Raw genomic sequence first — 12,669 nt, forward strand, 5'->3', positions numbered from 1 at the left:
TTTGGAGCAGAGGTAAGGATATACACAGTAGGCTGTCCTGGTCTAGGTCTTGATCTACAGACATAGTCTCTGAAATGGAAGTCATAATATTCCATCATGACAAGCTTTATGGGGGTGGTCAGTGATTTTCCCTCAAAGCTCGATACCTTGTGGGGCTCTAGCTGAAGCAGTTGGTTTTGGTATACAAATCTCATAGTGGAACAAACTTGGATTTCATAGCCACCAGGGTTGCTTTGTGGGTGAGATAGATGTGCCGCCTTGACCCAATCAAAGGTTTTTCAATTTTTTTGGAAGTTAAATTCAGTGGAGAAAGGCTGGTTGCTAATCAGCAATCCTGCCGTCTAGGAAAGCTACATCCAGGGCATGGCCAGGTGTTTGGCTCTCCGGACTGTTGAGGAGCGTAAGTATTTGCTTCAGCTCTTCTCTTCACCTGTGTTTCTTACTCTCGAACTGAGACTATCTTCAAGCTGGAAGCCAAGCTCATCTTCTTAGATGTTTTGTGGCACATTTCATAACTTCTTCTGCAGCACCTCTTCAAAAATCTCATCACATCCTTGGAAATCTTTGAAGGATTTCCTTGCATTTGTGGAACTCAACATCCTCAAGCACTTTCTTTAGAGGCCTCAGGTTAGTGATTAGCTAAGCGAGTTAGGTTTCTTTGTTTGGATTGTGAAACTACTGTTGGATTCGTGTCCCTTTCGCTCACATACTGGAGCTCAGCCCTGCCTTCTAAGTTGTGCTGTAACAACTGTCTCTTGGGCCTCAATATATTTATGTTTCAAATCCTCTGTGAAAATGTGTTCTGTTTGGTGTCTCACGTTGTGGAACTTCAACAACTGTGTCTAAGACATCAGAACATGACCCGCTCATGATAATTCCCGTGGCACTATCAAGAAAAAGGCACCCTACCATTGATACATTGAGTGTTTTCTATAATGCACCTATTGCTGTAGTGAGTCTTGGTAATTTTCACTTTTTGTTGAATGTTATCATTCATGTGAAATCCATGTAAAAGTAAACTGCAAGCAATTGAAATGGTTGAAACAGCAGAGTGCAACTATAGTCTTGGGTTCTGTTTAGTACAAAACAGCCTTTTATTATGAAAGACTGCAGAATCTCTGAGAGAGCCTCCTTTTGATGAGATGAGCTATGTGACTAAAACATAACAACTTGCCTTGTGCAAACTTTCCCAAACCTCTATGCCCCTTTGCTTATGCTCCCTCGTTACCATCAGTATCAAGCACACTTTTGGCCTTTTACAGCAGAGTTGATGGGGAAGTAGACTTGTAGGTTGCATGTCATTTCTGCAGCAACATTGATATCTACAGATTAGTGGTAACTTGATCCAGGCATGCTCTCTTGCAATCAGTAGTCGTTCCGCTTTGTGTGTTGCTGATGCAGGCAAACAAGAGGCAGTTTCAGTCACTGGGTGCCAGAAGGAATTAGGATTCAATCAGTCCTTGATTCTTTCTATAGGTTCTCTTCTTCAAGCAGATGAAGATTCTTCTAAAAAGGGCATCTTTTTTAGGTAGCATCTTCCCAAATCCAGCAATGTTTGTAGGAGTAAGAAAAGAGAGCCCAAATTTACGCTGCAGACTAGCCATTAGTGAGGAAATCACTCTTTTTTGCATGATCACACCTATTGTTTGCTGATTTTCAACTCTGCTCACTGGGGCACTGCTGCACAGTCCACAGTGTATGACCCCTAAAACATGGTAAAATTGTCTCATCCCCAATTGCCATATTTATGTTTCCAGTAACGTCACAGTATATGATGCAGGGAGATACATTAGTGGCGTACAAAGTTAAATGGCACCTGATGACTGGAGTATATACTGTTCTATCCACAAGGCTGACAAGGAAAAACATGGCTTAGCCCTACATGCATAGCTCCATTGCTGCAACCTTCAAAACTGCAGGTGAACCTGTCAAATAGGGTGCCTAGTATTTCAAAGTGGAACGTGCAATAATTATATGTTGACCTCTTCCTCCAGTGACTAGTTGCAAAAAGCTAGTTTCACTGTAAAGGGCTGTAGCACTTTTGTTATTCAGACTCCTCATTTACCTAGACATTCCCCTGACTGGGATACCGTCTACCCCCAAGTGCACAAGGGTACTGCCATGTTGAATTTTACTCAGAATAGTACACTGTGCAATAGTTTGTATTGAGGCAAACAGGAAGTGCTGCAAAAGTGGGAAATTCTGCCTTTGAGAACCTTTTTCCTGTTAGTTAGGTATGTGTCCAAGTGTAACTCCCACCTGCTCGCTAGTGAGTACTACAAAAGTGACACTTTACCTTAGCTCATTAGAACACTCTCTGGACCTGTCTTTTCTGTGACCTGTGTGTTGATGACCTAAGGGGAAGCCCCAGCTCCCACATGTACCCATCAGTGAGCCCTGGACTCAAGGTTTGGTTGGCTGACCTGTGTGGCTACAGCAGCACAACAAGCTGCAAAAGGCCTAGTATGAAAAGCTGACCGGTAGCAATTGGACCTGATCTGACCGTGCTGATGGCCTCTGCTGAAGCGAGTCCTGGCCCCTAAGCACTCTCTGAGGCTCTGGCAGCCTTAGAAGAGACCAAGAGGAACTGCTCTAGAAAGCCTGAAAAATTGTGACAAACATTTTTGTAACATGTTGTTGTAATAAATAGATGATCAATATACAATTTTATTTGGGCAATTTTAGGGGTTTGAATTGTTGAATCCTATACATAACAACCTTTTTAGTAAAGCATTTCCATGTAATTTGAAAATGTGCAAACCTTAATATAGAACAATTCCTTAACTCAAGGAAATCTGTCGGAAGATACACTGTAAATAGTGTATTTCATTATCATTCCATATGCGTTCACTGTATTGAGAGTATCAGCTCCAGAAATGAGCACCAGTCCTGCGACATTCTTTCAGAAGTATCAGAAAAATGTTTTATTAAATAAGTGTAGAAATCGATCCTGACAGACAGCCAATTCTTTTTACATTTAGCTCCTTGGGAATTTCACATTAGGAAATTATGCCCAAGCTCTGCAAATCTTTTCAATATATAGACAAGCAGTTTAACACAGTAATGGGAAAATACAAATGCAGGTCGGGATATTGTGAGACAAAAATAAAAATACTATAGAGAGAGAGGGGGAGATTTTGGGAGAGACTGAGCAGAGCTACTTTTTGAAGAGTTAAATGTGTGTGATGGCATGGATTGAGAAAAAGGAATGGCAATAGAGAGTACAGAGAGAAAATGTAGACTTCTCCATGCAATAATTAAGCTATATTCCTGTCTTATATTGGCACCTAAAATTAAAAAACATGCCACGAAGTAAAAATAATGGCTGAATAAGTGGGCACACAGGAATCACATAGTGCGTACTGTACTATGAGCCGGTGGTGCAGGAAGGGCCCACCAGCGCTTATTTTGGGGATTGGCTCCTGATCTAGAACAAGAGAAAAAAACGCGAAAGGTGAAGGAAGAGAAAGATGGAAAATAGGGTAAAAGAAAGCAGGCATAAAACTGAACCTGAAAGAGTGAGATAAAGGTGCAGAGAATGTCCGATGGTGGATGAAAGTGGCAGAATCAAGACTATGCAGCATTGGTATCCCGTACCTCGTATGAGAGCCACAGCCGTGGTCTTCTGAGGAAGATTTGGACTTCAGCATTTATTCTTTTACAAATTAGGCACCGCATGATTGGGCTCTGGGAGGCTCGCACAGTGCCTTACAAATGACTGTATAGCTGTTTACAGTCATTTCGCTTTATATTTAATCAAATATCTGGCAACGCAGTGCAGCAACCAAAGTTGCTGTGTTGCGTTGCGTGGAAGGGAGAGAGCAGCACCCTGCCATGTCCAGAGAAATATGATGCTGTCCTGGTCGTTCCCAGCGCTGGCACACATTCAGGCTGCCAGCACCATATATACACCTTAATTCAAGGTTGTGTGCATGATGTCTAACAGAGGTTGTGTGCTGGGAAGGTAGCTTTCCTGTTCAAACATCTATCAGTAGACTAAATTTGACACTTTCCCTACTATGTATGTATGTTGTACAGTGCAGCGCATATACAAAGTTAGAGCATTTCTCCTCTTGAACTCCATTGTTGAAAGGGATTTATTTTGTTAGGCAAAACCTTGTCTACCTTTTTTAATTAGATAAGGTTTTGCATGCAAGCCCATGGGTGGTTGCATGGGAATGCCATATACCAACCATGGAACACCTTCCTGACTCTAATCAGTGCAAAGCAGCGTTCAGCATTGCTTTGCGTTACTTTCATAAGACGTTCCAGTCCAAAATAAGCTAGCACTGGAAAGAAATCTTCAAATAAACATTTTGAGCTAATTTGCACAACTTTTTTGATAAAAACCTAGTATAATATGTTACTAAATATTCCTCTTTGTCTGCTGGTAGCCTGCAAAAGGTAGGTAGGTATAGCTTTATTCGATAAAAAATATCATAAAAACACAACATACAGTAGAGTATAAAAGGATCAAGTAAACATTGACAATAAAAAAAGAGAATTAATCATAAATATATCTAAAAGTGAGCTACATCACAAGATAAAACACAGTATGCAAAATACAAAGAGGAAGGGGACACAAATTTCATTATGAAGGTATAGGTAACAGGGAATAAAAACAGACCACTAAAACAATTCAGTGCATAAGGGTGGCAAGTTTTTTTTTCCTCAGGAGCCAGCCTGCAAAAGTAACTGTGGACATAGGGCCTGATTTAGAGTTTGGTGGATGGAAATCTTAATATCCAGACCACTCGATTGGGAAGACGAGTTTACGAGACACCGAAAAGAAAGGGGCAATAGATATATTTTGACTCCACACAAAATACATAATTTGAAAAATACGGGTCAAGTCAAAACGGTCCCCTAACTTGGGAGGAGAACGGCCACAATTTAATACTGGTTGTGTTTACGGCAGACCCACCAGGATTGACTCATGGTCAAGAAGTTATCTTTGAATCTCCATGAGAGGAAGTACGAATGACACCACGAGGTTGATTTATTTATAATTGTCCTGATTGACACCATATAATTCTGAGACGATATTAGAAAGAACATCTTTGTTTTTGAAGTTTTGTCCTGAAGAAACTGGAGTTGACCAACCGTGATCCACAGAAACGCTGCGTCGACAACTTGATAACTTGATTAATTGGTATTTATAAAAAAGTTTTTTCGATAATTGAAAATAGTGTTTATGTAAGTTTTTAGGGATTAGACCTATACGCATTGCCTTGGTAGTAATATACCATTTTTTTGAGCATATGTAAGAGAACTATGACACTGTACCTAAACAATGCAGTGAAACTGTGATAAAGGACACTATTAATGCAATATAGTAAAGTAATATCAGTTATTTGTGCATATATAATGTCGGTTCACAAAACCCCTTTTTAATGATACTTTTCTGTAATGTATTGTTTATATTGTTTTTATGAGTTTTTAATAGAGAATGAAAACAGTATTTTTTAATCAAAGGATATATATCTTTATGTTAGACCCGGGATCCTTGGTTGGCTGAGGTAGGTACTTTAGGCCAAGTAGGGACCCGCATTCCAACGTCCGGGAAAGTAAGGTCACCTTCTTAGATAGCCCCGCTCACCCCCTCGGTTGCTTGGCATGAATAGCCAGGCTTATCTTCAAGGCAAATATGTAAAGTATTTGCAACCACGCTCACAATAATCCAATGATGACACCACAAATAGACTCCACACGAGTTTTATAAAACAAATATAAACTTTATGCAAAAAGATATACGATAAGAGCACTTTGTATAAAACCAATGTATGAGGTTGTGTAATATTTCTCATGGCCGGTTGTTAGGCCAGCCAGCCCTTGTAAGTTCTGGCAATGTCAATGAACACTTCTAAACATTCTCCTGTACTCCCAATATCATGTCATACAGTTCGTAAGGCTAGAATCAGGCACTTTTGCAATGGAAAAATACTGTAATGCGTAACTTAGCAATCAGACAATCTTCAATGAAAAGAATGCACTGCGTAACGCAGCAATCAGGCACTTTGCAAGGTAAAATAATGCAATGCGTAATAAAACAACTAGATATGTCGTTCTGCAAAGATAAGGCAATGCATATACACTAATCAGGCAATTTGTTATGCAGGAATAATGCAATGCGAAATACGCTAATCAGGTAGTTTTTTATGTAAAACAAGGCAATGCGTCATATGACAATAAGGTAGTTCGTTATGCAGATAAAATGCCATGCGTCATACACTAATCAGGTAGTTTGTTTTGCAGAAATAATGCAATGCGTAATACTCTAATCGGGTACTCCGTTACGCAGAAATGATGCAATGTCTAATACGACAGTCAGGTACTCCGTTCTACAGAAATGGAATACTACGTAGTACACTCAGGCCCCAATCACCGGGCCTTAGGTGATCTCTCTGCCTTTCAGTCAGCCTCTCACAGTTGCCCCAACACAGTACGATGCAATCCCAAAGTGCAGCTTTGCACTCCAGCCCCTGTACCGCCACTCCCTTGGCAATTCGGGCCACGATCCGAGCCGAAGCAGAGGCTCGCGCTGCCAACACGAGAGAGAGGACGAGAGCATCTCCCTCCAAGCTCGCGCCCCGCCACATGTTACCTGGGGGGCACAAACTCACTCTCCTCTCTCCATCCAGAGGATGGGCCTCCAATGCAGCTTTGTGAAATGGCAACGGCGGCTCGGGCCGGCATCTCAGCTCCTCCAGGACTGCAGATCCGGGCCGCTTCAGGTACAAAGATCTCAGGCTGCCACAGAGGACACTCACACAGCATCGCTGAGTCTTCCTTCACTCCGGGTGCACAATCACTGGGCACTCCACACACAGGTCTCAGGCTGCACGAAGATCACGCGCACAGTGTCACTGAGACTCACTTTACTCCTGTGCACACCATAACAAGGCAAATCCTCACAAAGGTCTCCGGGTGCACAACGCACCCACACACAGAGGCGATGAGATTTACTTGGATTCCGGTGCACACAATAACAAGGCAAATCCTCACAAAGGTCTCACACTGCACAACGCACATGCACACAGCGTCGATGAGACTCACTTGGATTCCAATGCACATGATAACAAGACCAATCATCACGAAGGTCTCACGGTGCACAAGGCACCCACACACAGCGGCAATGAGACTCACTTGGATTCCGGTGCACACAATCACTGGACAATCTCACAAAGGGGTTCAGGCTGCACAAAGTACACGCACATCGTGTCGCTGATCCTTGCTTGGACTCCAGTTGCCCCCGATCACAGGCCGATTCTCCTGAAGGTCTCAGGCTGCACAAAGCACATGCACACAGCGTCGCTGAGACTCATTTGGACTCCAGGCGCCTACGATCACAGGCGGTTCTTACGAGCGTCTCAGGCTGTAACAGGCAGGCTCACACAGTGCCGCTGAGACTCTCCTGGAAACTTTTGTGTTCCTGTGTTTTCGAACAGGGAGCAAGCTCACCTCAGGCCTTTGGGGATAAATTACTTCAGGACACAGCATGCAGCAAAGTCCTTCAAGCAGGGGTACACGGCACACAGCAAAGTCCCTTTAGTCTTTTGTTGGTTGAAACAGCAAACTGCATGCCAGCCCCAGATCAAACAGCAAGGGTCCGTCCTATCCTTCAGTCTCTTCAGCTGTTTCTTCTTTGGCAAAGGTCCTCTTGACCACGAAGTAGCTCCAGTCTTATTCACACTTGATCAAGCCATTCTCCAAAGTTCAGGGGCTTCAGCTCTCATAGTTATACCCCTCCATGGCTTTGAAGTTTTTGTGCTTCAGGGGGCACTGACCCCTGTTCAAACCAGTTATAGGTGCCTCCCTGCCAGTGACACCTTTCTTCCTATGATTAGTGGGGGTCTGGATTCTCAATCACTCAGCAGGAGGTGGGCTAATTGTTTTATAGCAGCAACCCAGGCCTCTTCAACTCTAGGGGCTTCTCCTCCCCCTACACTCCAGATGCAGGTCAGACTGTTGCTGTCTCACCTCCTCCCTGGGTCAGGACATTCCCCAGATCCTATCACTTTGAAATCCAGCCAGTCAACCCACATCCAGGCCGAGACACACAAAAATGTCAAAGTAAAACGGAGCCACTTCTAAAAGAGTGGCTTCTGAACACACAATGCAAAAACCACATACATAAAAAGATGTGAAAAACGAAATGGAGATTATTTCACCGTCAGGACATGACACAGACACCTCAGTACATGTACTAACTTTCACATGCACTGCACCCTGTCCAGGGGCTACCCTAGACCTACCATAGGGGTGTCTGGTGTACCTAGAAAGGGAAGGGTAAGGTCTGGCAAGTAAGTGCACTTGACAGAGCAACATGGCAGTTTAACAAACTGTGCACAGGCCCTGAAGTGGCAGGCCTGAGTTCCCTTGTTAAGGCTACTGGTGTGGGTGGCACAATTTAGTGCTGCAGGCCCACTAGTAGCATTTGCATTGCCAGCCCTGGCACACATAGTGCACTGTACTAGGGACTTTACCAGTAAGGCAAACATACCAAACATGGACAACCAATTACCATTACTTTATATAGGGAACACTTACACTCTGACACTGTTTAGCCGTGGCAAAGTGTCCAAAGCATCTAATTTGGCAACACCATGTCATAAAAAAGGTCTAGGGGGAAAGCAAAAAGTTTAGGGACTTTCGCAAAAAAAGGGCCAAGTCCTACTCTCTGAAATCAACAGGCCTCATCGCATGATTGGGAGTGTATAAGAGTAGTTAGGAGTATGGTGTATATGGGAAAAGAATGATGGTAATAATATATATATAGACACAAGAGGGACCTTTTTATTGTTGTGGGACAGAAATTTACTCCATCAGGGTGACAGAGTAAATGATTCCATTGCTATGAGGGAGTACTTGCTCACCAAACTGTGAAATGTCCGCTAGCCCAGCGGACATCTGTTGCATTTACTGGAACCTCCATGATGGCAGTTCTAGTAAGTTCTTTGAAAGTTTGAAGAATGTCTCCATCTACATGATGGAGCCATACCTCAAACTTTTATTTTTATTTAAAGAAAATTACAAAACGGAATATTCTTTTTGAAAATAAAAAAGGCTACCTTGCCCTGGGAGTTTTCTCCAGTGGTGTGGGAGTCATTTTGCACTTTTCAGTACCCGTTGTCGTCAGATTTTGGCTAGTGGTGTCGTACAAGTGAAAACTGGCCATGTGATAGCCCACTGTACAAAGGGAGGCAAATGCATGGCCTAACCATCGACAGTCCTTACTCTATCAGGCCATCAGAGGTGTTTGTAGGCATCAGAGATGGATCAGCCTTCATTGCCTACATACTCAAGTTCCACCTGACACTAAATTAGCTTATGAATCTTTGCTTTGGTGGACAGAGTATTTAGTCATATTTGCATAAAGTTTGATCTCTGTCCAAGACTAAATTGGCCCCTAATTTACTTCTAAGTTCAAAATGTAACATACATGTTGTGAGAAGTGAATTGGCTTAGATATAAGCTCACAGGAAAGATAGAGACAGTCAAATCACAACATTGAGACTAGCTTCACAGCATACACACATCAGCAGTGTTTCAACAATGATATTCTTGGCATGGTTTTCCCTGTATTTGTGCCTTCCAGCCTCCTCTTTTTCTCTCTTTGTTTTTGCTGGCAGCAGGACTCTGCACACTTTACCACTTCTAACCAGTGCTATAGTGTTTGTGCTCTCTCCATTAAACATGGTGAAATTGACTAACTTCTCAATTGGCATATTTAATTTACTCATGGGTCCTTAGTAAAGTGGTAATATTTGAACTCAGGACCTCTACATTGAACAATACTAGTGGGTCTGCAGCACAAAGTGTGCCGTCCACTTAAGTAGCACTTTAAACATGTCTCAGATCTGAAATTACAGACTATGTGTGCAGTTTTAAACTGCCAATTCGAACTGACAAGATAAACCTCTTGCCAGGCCCAAACCTCCATTTTTAATACATTTAAGTCACCCCTACAGTAAGCCTTACACAGTCCAGAGGGCAGGATGCATAGTATTTAAAAAGGTGGCCATGTACTTTTAAGTTTTACATGTCCTGAGAGTGGTAAACCCCTAAATTCGATTTACACTACTTCAAGGCCTACCTCACCCTTAAGATAGCACTGGGTTACCTTATTATAGCTAATAACTGATCGCTTTCAATTTTTAGTATGTAGACAGGCAGGAATTGGCGTGAATGGAATTGTGATTAAAAGCCCTCCTTAATGGTAAAGTTGCATTTTTTTGTCACAATTCTGAAAATGCCACTTTTAGAAAGTTAAACAAACAATGGAAGGAGTACACCCTCAAAGGTAATTCAATACCTCAGAGATAAAGAGAGGTGCACTGAAAGAAAAGATTTAACCTTTCTTATAGAAGACCCCTCACTCACCAACCTAGTTGGTGACATGCTTCATCATCGGGGTCCCAACCGGATAGCCGAGTGCCATCCGAGTGTGCTGCGACACCTGATTACAGTGGAGCTGGTATTGTTTTCTTTTTGTGTGGTGCAGGTGCAGGAAGTGAATTAAAAATTGGTCAGATTTAACTCTCTATCAAAAATTATTTAATCCTGGAGGAACTGAACAATGTTAAAAAGGATTAGGGCATACCATATGAGGTTACATTGACCTGAGGTATCAATAAGAAGTGAAGTGAATAAAAATGTGAAGTTGACCTACTTCACATTTTTGTTCACTTCACTTTTTATTGATACCTCAGGTCAATTTAACCTCATATGGTATGCCCTAATCCTTTTTAACATTGTTCAGTTCCTCCAGGATTAAATAATTTTTGATAGAGAGTTAAATCTGACCAATTTTTAATTCACTTCCTGCACCTGCACCACACAAAAAGAAAACAATACCAGCTCCACTGTAATCAGGTGTCGCAGCACACTCGGATGGCACTCGGCTATCCGGGTGGGACCCCGATGATGAAGCATGTCACCAACTAGGTTGGTGAGTGAGGGGTCTTCTATAAGAAAGGTTAAATCTTTTCTTTCAGTGCACCTCTCTTTATCTCTGAGGTATTGAATTACCTTTGAGGGTGTACTCCTTCCATTGTTTGTTTAGTTTGATCTAGGGGACTAGGAGTACCTCAAACACACAAAACCCTTTCTCTCTCATTGTTTTTCTACTTTTAGAAAGTTGGCATTTTTTGTCCCATCCATTTGGTGCCTGCAGCCTGTCCCTGGGTCACATGACTAGGTGTAGCTGGCAGTTGGCCTTTGTTTATTGCTCCCAGACAGTGAGACAAAGGGAAGCTACGTTCTGGTAGGATGGGCCGCTCGGAAATTAACAAGGGGGAGCAGCTGTCACCTACCACATTTGCACATCATGAAGGTTCTGCCTGAGCAATCTCACAAAGGGGTGTGACACTAGCCTACGGTGATTCCACAAAATCTGGGGCCAGGGCAGGTAGGCAGAAAATGTTAGGCACCTCTGGAGGAGGAAATCTCTAGAAGCTTTTCCTAATTCAAAAGTGGCACCAGGGACAAATATTGGATCTCATATCTCTTCAGTACACATATGTAACCGTGGAAAGCTCAGAAGTACTGTTTTGCTGCTTTGCCTCAAGAAGGACCGATTCTCTTCTGCTCTGCTGTGCTGCCCTGCTGCCCTCCTGAATGAGCAAGAAGAACTGAACCTGCAGCTTAAACCCAAGACCACCAGATTGACTCCAAGGGATAGTTGACTGGCCTCCTTATCAGATCCCTCACGGAACGAAGATGCTTTCTCCATCTTCAACCCAGCACCCGAACTCTACCAGCTGTGATGCTTGCCCTCCCAAGTGGTGCTAACCAGTCCTGGACCCTTGTAAGAGGGCCTGAAGTTGCTCCTGTCAGCCCAACTGCGATCCCTGCAGAATAGTCTTCCAGAAACTCTGCATCTGAACTGCTGCAAGACGCATAGCCTCACCAAACTCCGCATCAGGACCGCTGGCTGAACTATCCCCAGCGCAGGACTTCGAATCGACTCCCGCAGCCTTCCTGGAACCACTGCTGTGTGGCACACCCTTGATGTAGACCTTCGCCTCGCAAGCCCATCATTGATGGCATCCTCGACAACGATGCCAGACTCTACATCACAATTCTCACAAGTTCTTCAGAATCAGCCTTTGCGTGGCACATCTTGCTGCAGGACTGCACATCACAAGCCCATCGTCGGTGGTATCCTCAATAGCTACACAAGACTTAGGATCTCAACCTTTGCAGCGCCTGGTAATCGCAGCTACATGACACATCCTCCACCTGCTGGATTTCAGGTACTTTTATTCAGCTGGCCTAAATGTGGCCCTGTAGCCAGCTCTCACTCCTCTGCGGTAGGCCTGAACTTTGTCCTGGTCTGGTGCAACTAGTGAACCACAGTTTGCGCTTTGTGCCTTTTGGCGCTATTTTCACTTAAATCTTTAAAATTGCATACTTCTGGTTTTACTAACTGGCTTTTTGTCATTTTGGTCTTCAATCATTTATTAACATTTTACTCTATATCTTTAACTTTGAGTGGTATTTTTCTTGTGTTGTGGTTTTACTGTATTACTATTTGAAGCACTGCATAAATACTTTACATATTGCCTCTAAGTGAAGCTTGACTGCTTTTGTGGCAAGCTACCAGAGTGTTAAGTACAGGTTAATTTGGGCCCCTCAACTCAATTTCTTACAAACCACCAATACATA

This window comes from Triturus cristatus, chromosome 5_1 (assembly GCF_964204655.1).
Source record: "Triturus cristatus chromosome 5_1, aTriCri1.1, whole genome shotgun sequence".
Taxonomy (NCBI): Eukaryota; Metazoa; Chordata; class Amphibia; order Caudata; family Salamandridae; genus Triturus; species Triturus cristatus.